Consider the following 13,046-nt stretch of genomic DNA (forward strand, 5'->3'; position numbering starts at 1 on the left):
TGGGAGCACTGTGGATATCGCTGTTATTATGGGGGCACTGTGGATATCGCTGTTATTATGGGAGCACTGTGGATGTCACTGTTATTATGGGAACACTGTGGATATCGCTGTTATTATGGGGGCACTGTGGATGTCACTGTTATTATGGGGCACTGTGGATATCACTGTTATTATGGGAGCACTGTGGATGTCACTGTTATTATGGGAACACTGTGGATATCGCTGTTATTATGGGAGCACTGTGGATGTCGCTGTTATTATGGGGGCACTGTGGATGTCACTGTTATTATGGGGGCACTGTGGATATCACTGTTATTATGGGGGCACTGTGGATGTCACTGTTATTATGGGGGCACTGTGGATATCACTGTTATTATGGGAGCACTGTGGATATCACTGTTATTATGGGGGCACTGTGGATGTCGCTGTTATTATGGGAGCACTGTGGATGTCGCTGTTATTATGGGAGCACTGTGGATATCACTGTTATTATGGGAGCACTGTGGATATCACTGTTATTATGGGAGCACTGTGGATATCACTGTTATTATGGGAGCACTGTGGATATCACTGTTATTATGGGAGCACTGTGGATGTCACTGTTATTATGGGAGCACTGTGGATATCACTGTTATTATGGGAGCACTGTGGATGTCGCTGTTATTATGGGAGCACTGTGGATGTCACTGTTATTATGGGAGCACTGTGGATGTCACTGTTATTATGGGGGCACTGTGGATGTCGCTGTTATTATGGGGGCACTGTGGATATCACTGTTATTATGGGAGCACTGTGGATATCACTGTTATTATGGGAGCACTGTGGATGTCACTGTTATTATGGGAGCACTGTGGATATCACTGTTATTATGGGAGCACTGTGGATATCACTGTTATTATGGGGGCACTTTGGATGTCACTGTTATTATGGGAGCACTGTGGACATCACTGTTATTATGGGAGCACTGTGGATATCACTGTTATTATGGGGGCACTGTGGATGTCGCTGTTATTATGGGAGCACTGTGGACATCACTGTTATTATGGGAGCACTGTGGATATCACTGTTATTATGGGGGCACTGTGGATGTCACTGTTATTATGGGGGCACTGTGGATATCACTGTTATTATGGGAGCACTGTGGACATCACTGTTATTATGGGAGCACTGTGGATATCACTGTTATTATGGGGGCACTGTGGATGTCACTGTTATTATGGGGGCACTGTGGATATCACTGTTATTATGGGAGCACTGTGGACATCACTGTTATTATGGGAGCACTGTGGATATCACTGTTATTATGGGAGCACTGTGGACATCACTGTTATTATGGGAGCACTGTGGATATCACTGTTATTATGGGGGCACTGTGGATGTCACTGTTATTATGGGAGCACTGTGGACATCACTGTTATTATGGGAGCACTGTGGATGTCACTGTTATTATGGGAGCACTGTGGATGTCGCTGTTATTATGGGGGCACTGTGGATATCACTGTTATTATGGGAGCACTTTGGATGTCACTGTTATTATGGGAGCACTGTGGATATCACTGTTATTATGGGAGCACTGTGGATGTCACTGTTATTATGGGGGCACTGTGGATGTCACTGTTATTATGGGAGCACTGTGGATGTCACTGTTATTATGGGAGCACTGTGGATGTCGCTGTTATTATGGGAGCACTGTGGATGTCGCTGTTATTATGGGAGCACTGTGGATGTCACTGTTATTATGGGGGCACTGTGGATATCACTGTTATTATGGGAGCACTGTGGATATCACTGTTATTATGAGAGCACTGTGGATATCACTGTTATTATGGGGGCACTGTGGATGTCGCTGTTATTATGGGAGCACTGTGGATGTCACTGTTATTATGGGGGCACTGTGGATATCACTGTTATTATGGGAGCACTGGATATCACTGTTATTATGAGAGCACTGTGGATATCACTGTTATTATGGGGGCACTGTGGATGTCGCTGTTATTATGGGAGCACTGTGGATGTCACTGTTATTATGGGGGCACTGTGGATGTCACTGTTATTATGGGAGCACTGTGGATATCACTGTTATTATGGGAGCACTGTGGATATCACTGTTATTATGGGAGCACTGTGGATATCACTGTTATTATGGGGGCACTGTGGATGTCACTGTTATTATGGGAGCACTGTGGATATCACTGTTATTATGGGAGCACTGTGGATATCACTGTTATTATGGGAGCACTGTGGATATCACTGTTATTATGGGAGCACTGTGGATATCACTGTTATTATGGGAGCACTGTGGATATCACTGTTATTATGGGGGCACTGTGGATGTCACTGTTATTATGGGAGCACTGTGGATATCACTGTTATTATGGGAGCACTGTGGATATCACTGTTATTATGGGAGCACTGTGGATGTCACTGTTATTATGGGGCACTGTGGATGTCACTGTTATTATGGGGGCACTGTGGATGTCACTGTTATTATGGGGGCACTGTGGATGTCACTGTTATTATGGGGGCACTGTGGATATCACTGTTATTATGGGGGCACTGTGGATGTCACTGTTATTATGGGAGCACTGTGGATGTCACTGTTATTATGGGAGCACTGTGGATGTCACTGTTATTATGGGAGCACTGTGGATGTCACTGTTATTATGGGAGCACTGTGGATGTCACTGTTATTATGGGGGCACTGTGGATGTCACTGTTATTATGGGGGCACTGTGGATATCGCTGTTATTATGGGAGCACTGTGGATGTCACTGTTATTATGGGGGCACTGTGGATATCACTGTTATTATGGGGGCACTGTGGATATCGCTGTTATTATGGGAGCACTGTGGATGTCACTGTTATTATGGGGGCACTGTGGATGTCACTGTTATTATGGGGGCACTGTGGATGTCACTGTTATTATGGGGGCACTGTGGATATCGCTGTTATTATGGGAGCACTGTGGATGTCACTGTTATTATGGGGGCACTGTGGATGTCACTGTTATTATGGGGGCACTGTGGATGTCACTGTTATTATGGGAGCACTGTGGATATCACTGTTATTATGGGGGCACTGTGGATATCACTGTTATTATGGGAGCACTGTGGATATCACTGTTATTATGGAAGCACTGTGGATATCACTGTTATTATGGGAGCACTGTGGATGTCACTGTTATTATGGGAGCACTGTGGATGTCACTGTTATTATGGGGGCACTGTGGATGTCACTGTTATTATGGGGGCACTGTGGATGTCACTGTTATTATGGGGGCACTGTGGATATCGCTGTTATTATGGGAGCACTGTGGATGTCACTGTTATTATGGGGGCACTGTGGATGTCACTGTTATTATGGGAGCACTGTGGATGTCACTGTTATTATGGGGGCACTGTGGATATCACTGTTATTATGGGAGCACTGTGGATGTCACTGTTATTATGGGAGCACTGTGGATGTCACTGTTATTATGGGAGCACTGTGGATATCACTGTTATTATGGGGGCACTGTGGATGTCACTGTTATTATGGGAGCACTGTGGATATCACTGTTATTATGGAAGCACTGTGGATATCACTGTTATTATGGGAGCACTGTGGATGTCACTGTTATTATGGGAGCACTGTGGATGTCACTGTTATTATGGGAGCACTGTGGATATCACTGTTATTATGGGGGCACTGTGGATATCACTGTTATTATGGGAGCACTGTGGATATCACTGTTATTATGGAAGCACTGTGGATATCACTGTTATTATGGGGGCACTGTGGATGTCACTGTTATTATGGGGGCACTGTGGATATCGCTGTTATTATGGGAGCACTGTGGATGTCACTGTTACTATGGAGGCACTGTGGATGTCACTGTTATTATGGGAGCACTGTGGATATCGCTGTTATTATGGAAGCACTGTGGATATCACTGTTATTATGGGGGCACTGTGGATGTCACTGTTATTATGGGGGCACTGTGGATATCGCTGTTATTATGGGAGCACTGTGGATGTCACTGTTATTATGGGGGCACTGTGGATATCGCTGTTATTATGGGGGCACTGTGGATATCGCTGTTATTATGGGAGCACTGTGGATATCACTGTTACTATGGGGGCACTGTGGATATCGCTGTTATTATGGGAGCACTGTGGATGTCACTGTTATTATGGGAGCACTGTGGATGTCACTGTTATTATGGGAGCACTGTGGATATCACTGTTATTATGGGAGCACTGTGGATGTCACTGTTATTATGGGAGCACTGTGGATATCACTGTTATTATGGGAGCACTGTGGATGTCACTGTTATTATGGGAGCACTGTGGATATCACTGTTATTATGGGGGCACTGTGGATATCACTGTTATTATGGGAGCACTGTGGATATCACTGTTATTATGGAAGCACTGTGGATATCACTGTTATTATGGGGGCACTGTGGATGTCACTGTTATTATGGGGGCACTGTGGATATCGCTGTTATTATGGGAGCACTGTGGATGTCACTGTTACTATGGAGGCACTGTGGATGTCACTGTTATTATGGGAGCACTGTGGATATCGCTGTTATTATGGAAGCACTGTGGATATCACTGTTATTATGGGGGCACTGTGGATGTCACTGTTATTATGGGGGCACTGTGGATATCGCTGTTATTATGGGAGCACTGTGGATGTCACTGTTATTATGGGGGCACTGTGGATATCACTGTTATTATGGGAGCACTGTGGATGTCGCTGTTATTATGGGGGCCCTGTGGATATCACTGTTATTATGGGGGCACTGTGGATGTCACTGTTATTATGGGGGCACTGTGGATGTCGGTATTGCTTTGTGTGACTCTTCCCTGTTACTTTCTCACCTGACAGCTTCTCCTCGTCGTCCACCTTCCTCTTCTCGGAGCCTCCAGCAGTAGACCGCGGCTGATCTCCGTCATCATCAGACACATAGATGTAACCTGTCAGGATAAGGATCTGACCTGAGCGGATCACACCGAGCCTCCATTCTCCATTGTACGGGAGAATCGCCCCTTCTTACACGGATGATGACACGGGGCTGGGCCTCTTTGAGCGGATGTCCCTGTCTTCCCATTCCCTATATCTCCGTACACATTGGTATATACATTATATACAGCATCCTCAGGGGAGGGTCACTTACTGGTTGGACTTTCATTATATTTATTCTCCTTCCTCTTCTCTCCGGGGGTCTCATCATCGGACTCAACATAGATATAATCTTCTGGAAAATAGAGGGGTACCTGTAAGTGACATCTCACACAGACTGTCCCTCCTCTGTCCTCCTCCACATGCCGGTGTCCTTCTCCGCACTCCTATGTTCTCGGTAGACCCTTCTGTCTGCCCTCAGGTGCCTCTGTACAACCCCAATCAATTCTGTCCTTCTACAGACCCAAATGTTCTGTCCAGACTCCTCTGCCCCCATTCCTCTGTCCAGACACCACTGTCCTTTCCTGAACCTTTTATCCCCTCCTTACCCCTCAGTCCATTCAGATGACTCTGCTCTGTCCAAAACTCTCTGGACCCTGCAGACTTCCAGGTCCTCTCAAGACATCTCCTTACCATCTAGATCTGCTTTGCCCTCGACACTTTTCTCCATACAGGCTCTTCTATTTTCTTAACACTCCTCTTCACCATCCAAATCCTCTGACCCTCCAGCTGTTTTTTAGGCTCTAGTCAAATCTCCTTTCCAAACTCCTCAGTCCCCCCAACCTCTTTGACCTTTCAATATGTCTTTGTCCTTCTCCGTACTCTTCTGTCCCCACCAGACACCTCTGTTTCCCTCCAGACTACTTTGTCACTTCCAAACTTCTCTGCCCTTTCCATAACCCCTCTAATTCTTTCAGGTCCTTTTTCCCTGCTGGACTCCTCTGTCCTCTGTCCATTCCAGACCTCTCTGTCCCCTTTAAGACTCTTCTGTACCCGCTAAACACTTCTGTACCTTCCCTTTCTGACATCTCTGTTCTTCTCCAGACTGTTCTGCCCCTTCTAGATTCCTTTGTTCACTCCAGAACCCTGTGTTCCCTTTAGACCACTCTGTCTCATCAAGACCTATCTATCCTTTCCTGACTCCACTGTCCCCAACAGACCCCGTTATGTCTTTCAGAGACATCTATTCTCCTCTGGACACTTTAGTCCTCTGCCAGACCCCTTTAGTCCCTCTCTGGACCCTTTAGTCTCCCTTCAGACCCTTTGGTCCTCCTTCAGACCCCTCTGTCCGCCTCCAGACCATTTAGTCCCCCACCAGATTCCTCAGTCCTCCTCCAGACCCTCCAGTACTCCTCCAGACAGTTCTACCTCCTCCAAACTTTTCTGAATTCATCAGACTCCTCTTTCCCACTACAGACTCCTTCTTCTCCTCTGTTCCCTCCCAACTCCCCTGTCTGACCCAGACCCTGTTTCCTCCTCCAGACTCCTCTGTCTGCTCTAGGATTCTCTGTCCTCCTCTCATCTAGTGACTCACCGCTGGGGTCCTGCGTGCCGTGGATGCAGGGTTCGGTCCATTCAGCTGTGTTCTCATTTCTGTTCATCGTGTCACTGTGTAGGGAAGCAAACCTGGTTGGAAATATCAAATTACCTGATGTGTAACATTGCATTATACTATGTAATAGTGTGATATAATACAACACATAAACAGCAATGACACAACATAGATACTATACCAGAACACTGCAATAATGTATAGAATATAGGCCATCTACAAGCACAAAAATATACAATGCATACAAATAGGCAGCACAGAAGTAATACAACACAGATACAATCAATAATAAAATATATTGTAGCAATGTCCGGTAAGCTTGGGTTAAATCCTAGCTCTGCAGTCTCTGTTTAATGCACCTGAATAGCTCAGCAAATAAACAGGCTAGCTATTCATCTCAGTCAGTAAGCTGGGGAGGCTGAGCAGACTGGATTTGTCTTGGAGCTAAAGAGAGAGACAGGCCAGAATCCCTCTCTGAGAAGAGTTTGCATAGGCTGTGTGGAGAGAACAGCAAGCATCAGTGGTTGCTATGGACAATATCTGTGTTGTGTGACCGAGCCGGGGCTAGCTCAGCTGTGTGTGAGTAGCCAAGGTCTGTTCTGTTTAGTTAGCGCCTGAACAAGGCCAGGATTTATGTATACGAGTATGTTTCAGTGCTGTGCAACCTGTAGAAAGCTATAAAAAAACTGCATCAGTTTGGACCAAAATGCCTACCAGAGAGAGTGAATCCATACAATATGTATAATAATACAAGAAAATACTATAAAATGCAGCCCAAAATACAACAATAGAACTCACATAAAATACACATCTGCAAAAAAAGAACACACATATAATGCTGCACAAACACAGAAGAACACAGCACAACTGCAAAAATACAGCACAGACCTGGTAATTTAACAAAGACACAATGAAGCACATCATAAATCTATCTATTCCAGATGTCTCTGTCCCCTCCAGACCCCTGTATCCTGTACATACTCCTCTTGTCCTTCTAGATCCTTCAGTCCTTCTTCAGACTCCTCTGTTTCTTCCCCTCACATTATATGCATAATAACACAACAGGTATATAATGCTACAACATATATACAGTCATGGTCGAAAGCGTTGATACCCTTGAAACTGTTCCAGACTATGAAGCATTGTTCCCAGAAAATTAGTACAATTTCACATGTTTTGTTATGCACATGTTTATGTCCTCTGTGTATTGGAACAATAGAAAAAAACAGAAAAAAAGGCAAATTGGACATCATTTCTCACAAAACCCCAAAAACGGGCCAGACAAAATTGTTGGCGTCTTTGCACAATTGGGGGTAAACAACTTTGTTTCAAGCATGTGATGCTTGTTCACACTCACCTAAGACAAGTAACAGGTGTGATAAAAAGGGGACAAGCTGACCCAATCTTTGCATTAGTGTGTGTCTGTGTGTGCCACACTAAGCATGGAGAACACAAAGAGGAGAAGAGAATTGTCTGAGGATTTGAGAGCCAAAATTGTTGAACAATATCAACAATCTCAAGGTTACAAGTCCATCTCCAGAGAACTTGATGTTCCTTTTTTCGCGGTGCATAACACAATCAAGAAGTTTACAACCCATGGCACTGTAGCTAATCTCCCTGGACGTGAACAGCAGAGAATTGTTGACAGGTTGCAACGCAGGATAGTCCAGATGGTGGATAGGCAGCCCCAATCAAGTTTCAAAGAAATTCAAGCTGTCCTGCAGGCTCAGGGTGCATCAGTGTCAGCACGAACTATCAATCAGAATTTTAATGATATGAAACACTATGGCAGGAGAACCAGGAGGACCCCACTGCTGACACAGAGACATAGAAATTCTAGACTGTAGTTTGGCAAAATGTACGTGAGTAAGCCAAAATCCTTCTGGAAAAGCATCTTGGGGACAGATGAGACCAAGATAGAGCTTTTTGGTAAAGCACATCATTCTACTGTTTGCTGAGAATGGGATGAGACCTAAAAAGAAAAGAACACAGTACCTACAGTCAAATATGGTGGAGGGTCAGAGATGTTTTGAGGTTGTTTTGCTGCCTCTGGCACTGGGTCCATTGACTGTGTGCAAGGCATCATGAAATCAGAAGATTACCAAAGGATTTTGGGTGGCAATGTAGTGCCTAGTGTCAGAAAGCTGGGTTTGCGTCCTAGCTGGATAATGAACCCAAATATACTTTAACAAGCCCCCAGAAATAGATGGAAACAAAGCGCTGGTGAGCTCTGAAGTGGCAGCAACGAGACCGGATCTAAATCCCATTGATCACCTGTGGAGAGATCTTACAATTGCTGCTGGGAGAAGACGTCTTCACATATGAGAAACCTGGAGCAGATTGTAAGAAGAGTCCAAGATCCCAGCTGAGATTAGTAAGAAGCTGATGGTTATATGAAGCAATTGATTGCTGTTATTTATTCCAAAGGATGCAACCAAATAATAAGATGAAGGTGCCAACAATTTTGTCTGGACCATTTTTTTTTCTGTGAAATTATGTTTTTTCCTCTGTTTTTTAAGGCTGGTTTCACACTTCCGGATATTTCCGGTACTGGAAAAAACGGTACCGGAGATACCCGTGTATCCATGTGTGTCACACGTGTGGCAACCGTGTGCCACCCATGTGCCACATCAGGATCACATGGACAGCGCTGGGGAATCAGCGGTAGAGTTAGTGCTGTTCCCAAGCGCCGATGCTGAACGCTTCCCTCATCATGGTTCCCTACCCGTGAAGCGATCAGCACCAGCAGGGACCATGATGAGGGTAGTGGTAGTCTGATCCCGCAGTGTCCCCACCTGTAAAAATAAGAATAAAAAAAATGCTGCTGCAGAGGAGCCAGGGAGAATCAGACGCTCCTGAGCTGCAGCTCAGGAGCGGTTTCCCGTCACTCACTGAGCGCAGCTCCGGAGCGGCTCATTCTCTCCGGCTCCTCGGCAGCAGCGGTCGCATGGATTACAGCGGGAGACACCTAGGAGAGGTGTGTACATGGATTTTATTATTTTATTCTTATTTTTACAGGTGGGGACACTGCGGGATCAGACTACTACTACCCTCATCACTGTCCCTGCTAGTGCTGATCGCAGCGCCGGCAGGGAACCATGATAGGGCAGAGTTCAGCACCAGGCACTTGGGATCAGCGCTAACTGTAGCGCTGATTCCCAGGCGCCGGTATGTGTCACAGTGATGACACATGGATGTACCCGTGCGTGTTCAGCATGAGGCACTTTTGCGGACCGTGTATCCGCAAATAAGCGGACATGTCAGCGTGTGGAGCACATGGACACACGGGCCACGGAAACACACTAATGTGTGCACAGACCCATTCATTTGAGTGTCCGAAGATACTGACGTGTGAAAGAGGCCTAATGTGATACTTGTCCGGGAGAAATACTTTACTTTTTGGAACAATTTCAAGGGTGCCAGCACTTTTTGGCCATGACTATAATAATATGTAGAATAGATTCCGAATTACAGCTCATATAAAATAAAGCACAATGATGAAATGCATGAAATGATCTCGATGGTCCAGATGGATGGAGTGGAGGATGGCTGGTTGATGGACACCCCATGCAAACACGGCTACGGCGCCAACAAGGAGGAGGTGGAGTAATGTTTTGGGCTGGAATCATGGGGAGAGAGATTGTCGGCCCCTTTAGGAGCCCTGAAGGGGTAAAGATGAACTCCATAATGTATGTTGAGTTTCTCAAACAGCACTTCCTTCCATGGTTCAAGAAGAAGAACCGTGTATTCCACAGCAAGATCATTTTTCTGCATGATAATGCACCATCTCATGCTGCACATAAAACATCTGCATCTCTGGCTGATATGGGCATAAAAGGGGACAAACTTATGGTGTGACCCCCATGCTCCCCTGACCTCAACCCCATTGAGAACCTCTGGAGCATCATTAAAAGGAGTGTCTATGATGGCGGGAGGCAGTTCACATCTAAGCAACAGCTCTGGGAGGGTATTCTGTCCTCATGCAAAACAATTGAAGCAGAAACCATCCAAAACCTGACAAATTCAATGGACGAGAGAGTTCAGAAGCTCCTTTCGAACAAGGGGTCCTATGTGAAAATGTAACATCACCTAGAATAAAGTTTTGAGTTGAAAACTGTTTGATTTCAGTGTGTAATAACCGGCTAATGCTTATAATTTCACAAATGACCATTTTTTTGTTCTTTATTAAAATGAAAAGGTTGAAAACTCTGCTGTGCATAATAATTTGGAACATGCATTTTGAGTGCAGTTTGAGTGTTTTATTTTTAAAAAATATCCTCTTATCATCGGCAGTTTGTACAAAAACCTTTCAATTGTCTCTAATAGTTATTTGACTGGAAAATTACAATGACTGCAATTCATATAGGTAATTTGGGAAAATCTGAGAAAATATTATTTGCATAATAATTTGGAACACAGTGTATAAGTAACACACAGTCGGCGCAGTGACATTAGTGGGGCGGTCGCAGTCCACGCAGCGACATTAGTGGGGCGGTCGCAGTCCACGCAGCGACATTAGTGGGGCGGTCGCAGTCCATGCAGCGACATTAGTGGGGCGGTCGCAGTCCATGCAGCGACATTAGTGGGGCGGTCGCAGTCCACGCAGCGACATTAGTGGGGCGGTCGCAGTCCACGCAGCGACATTAGTGGGGCGGTCGCAGTCCATGCAGCGACATTAGTGGGGCGGTCGCAGTCCATGCAGCGACATTAGTGGGGCGGTCGCAGTCCACGCAGCGACATTAGTGGGGCGGTCGCAGTCCATGCAGCGACATTAGTGGGGCGGTCGCAGTCCGCGCAGTGACATTAGTGGGACGGTCACAGTCGGCGCAGTGACATTAGTGGGGCGGTCGCAGTCCGCGCAGTGACATTAGTGGGGCGGTCGCAGTCCGCGCAGTGACATTAGTGGGACGGTCGCAGTCCGCGCAGTGACATTAGTGGGACGGTCGCAGTCCGCGCAGCGACATTAGTGGGACGGTCACAGTCGGCGCAGCGACATTAGTGGTGCGGTCGCAGTCGGCGCAGCGACATTAGTGGTGCGGTCCCCGTGTGATGGTTCGCTGGGTCTTATTGTATCTGATGTTTCTGTGTTTTCTAGGATTCTTTCCTTTGAATGATAAAGTATCTGTGATGTTTCAGTATCTGTCATGTTGTTGTATATAATGTGTGTTGTGTATATTATGGGTTACTGTGTTGTGACTTGTTCTATGTGTTGCTGCATTGTATCTGAGCTGTGTGGTTGTATCTGTGGCTGTAATTATCACTTCCATACATGATGTCTCCAGACTCTCCACCCATTTCTTAGTACTTACATTCTGGACGAAACTTTCTACTCCACACAGGGTCACTGCTGCACAGCACGACTGCACATGGGGCCAGCAGAGGGCGCTGTGTCTGTTCACTGCTGCAGCCTGCACTTCCACAAGTCACCAGCAGAGGGCGCAGCAGATTGTTCCTGCAGAGACTGGTGTATAGGTGAGAGAGTCAGTGAGGGGCAGAATATTGGGGGAGGGTTACATTATATAAGCAGAGCAGTGATGGTGCACACAGCAGTCACCACTATATACAGCCTGCACTGTATACAGCCTGCACTGCAGGCCTCCAGGTGTCCTGGTGTAGTGCACAGCAGGGACTCAGCTCCATGTCACTGAATAAAAGGATATTTCATCACCAACTTCTAAAACTACTCCCATCATCTTCATTAAGGCACAGACAGTTACTGCTCTCTGGTTGTCAGATAAATATCACGGCAGGTCCCTGGTTGTCAGATAAATATCACGGCAGGTCCCTGGTTGTCAGATAAATATCACTGCAGGTCCCTGGTTGTCAGATAAATATCACGGCAGGTCCCTGGTTGTCAGATAAATATCACGGCAGGTCCCTGGTTGTCAGACAGCATTACTGGTCTTTAGTTGTCAGAAAAAGTTACTGTCTCCAGATAGAGAACGTTACGGCTCTGATTCATTGAACAGTTTTTGCATGAAACTGAATTGTCAAAAACTTTTTGTGCTTCTCACAGTTGTGCAGAAATGCAGAAACTTTAAAAGTTTTCGCGCCGGTTCCCGGCAGCTCCACAAACTTTTAAAAAGCGTGCAGAACTTTTCGGGGAGACAAGAGCACCCGACAGCTTCATCATGATTTATGTTACAAAAGTAGCTAAAATATGCCAGAGACCCCCCCCCCCCAGGCCACGATTGGAGAACGTTTCCCCCGGCAGCTGACACAGGCGGCAGCGCAGTGAGCCGTCCGCGCCTCTGGTGCATTTTACTTCATCACACTTTTCGTCACCATTGGGGATATAATGCAAGACTGGAGAAATCGGGGCCATAAGTCTCCAGTTGACAGAAACATGGGACAAAGAAAGAGCAGCTGATGATTTAGACCCAGACTCCGGTGAGACCTAAATAAGTGACCCCTGGACACAAACCAAGCAGAGGGTCCTAATGGGACTTTATCCTATTGCACCTTTTGGGACCTTTTATATTGTCTGAGCCTGGATCTTTCACTTTTGGGAATCAGGGGCACACTGATGGCATTTGCAGGGTGT

This window comes from Phyllobates terribilis, unplaced genomic scaffold (assembly GCF_046119375.1).
Source record: "Phyllobates terribilis strain yellow unplaced genomic scaffold, ASM4611937v1 Scaffold_3__8_contigs__length_932513732, whole genome shotgun sequence".
Classification (NCBI taxonomy): domain Eukaryota; kingdom Metazoa; phylum Chordata; class Amphibia; order Anura; family Dendrobatidae; genus Phyllobates; species Phyllobates terribilis.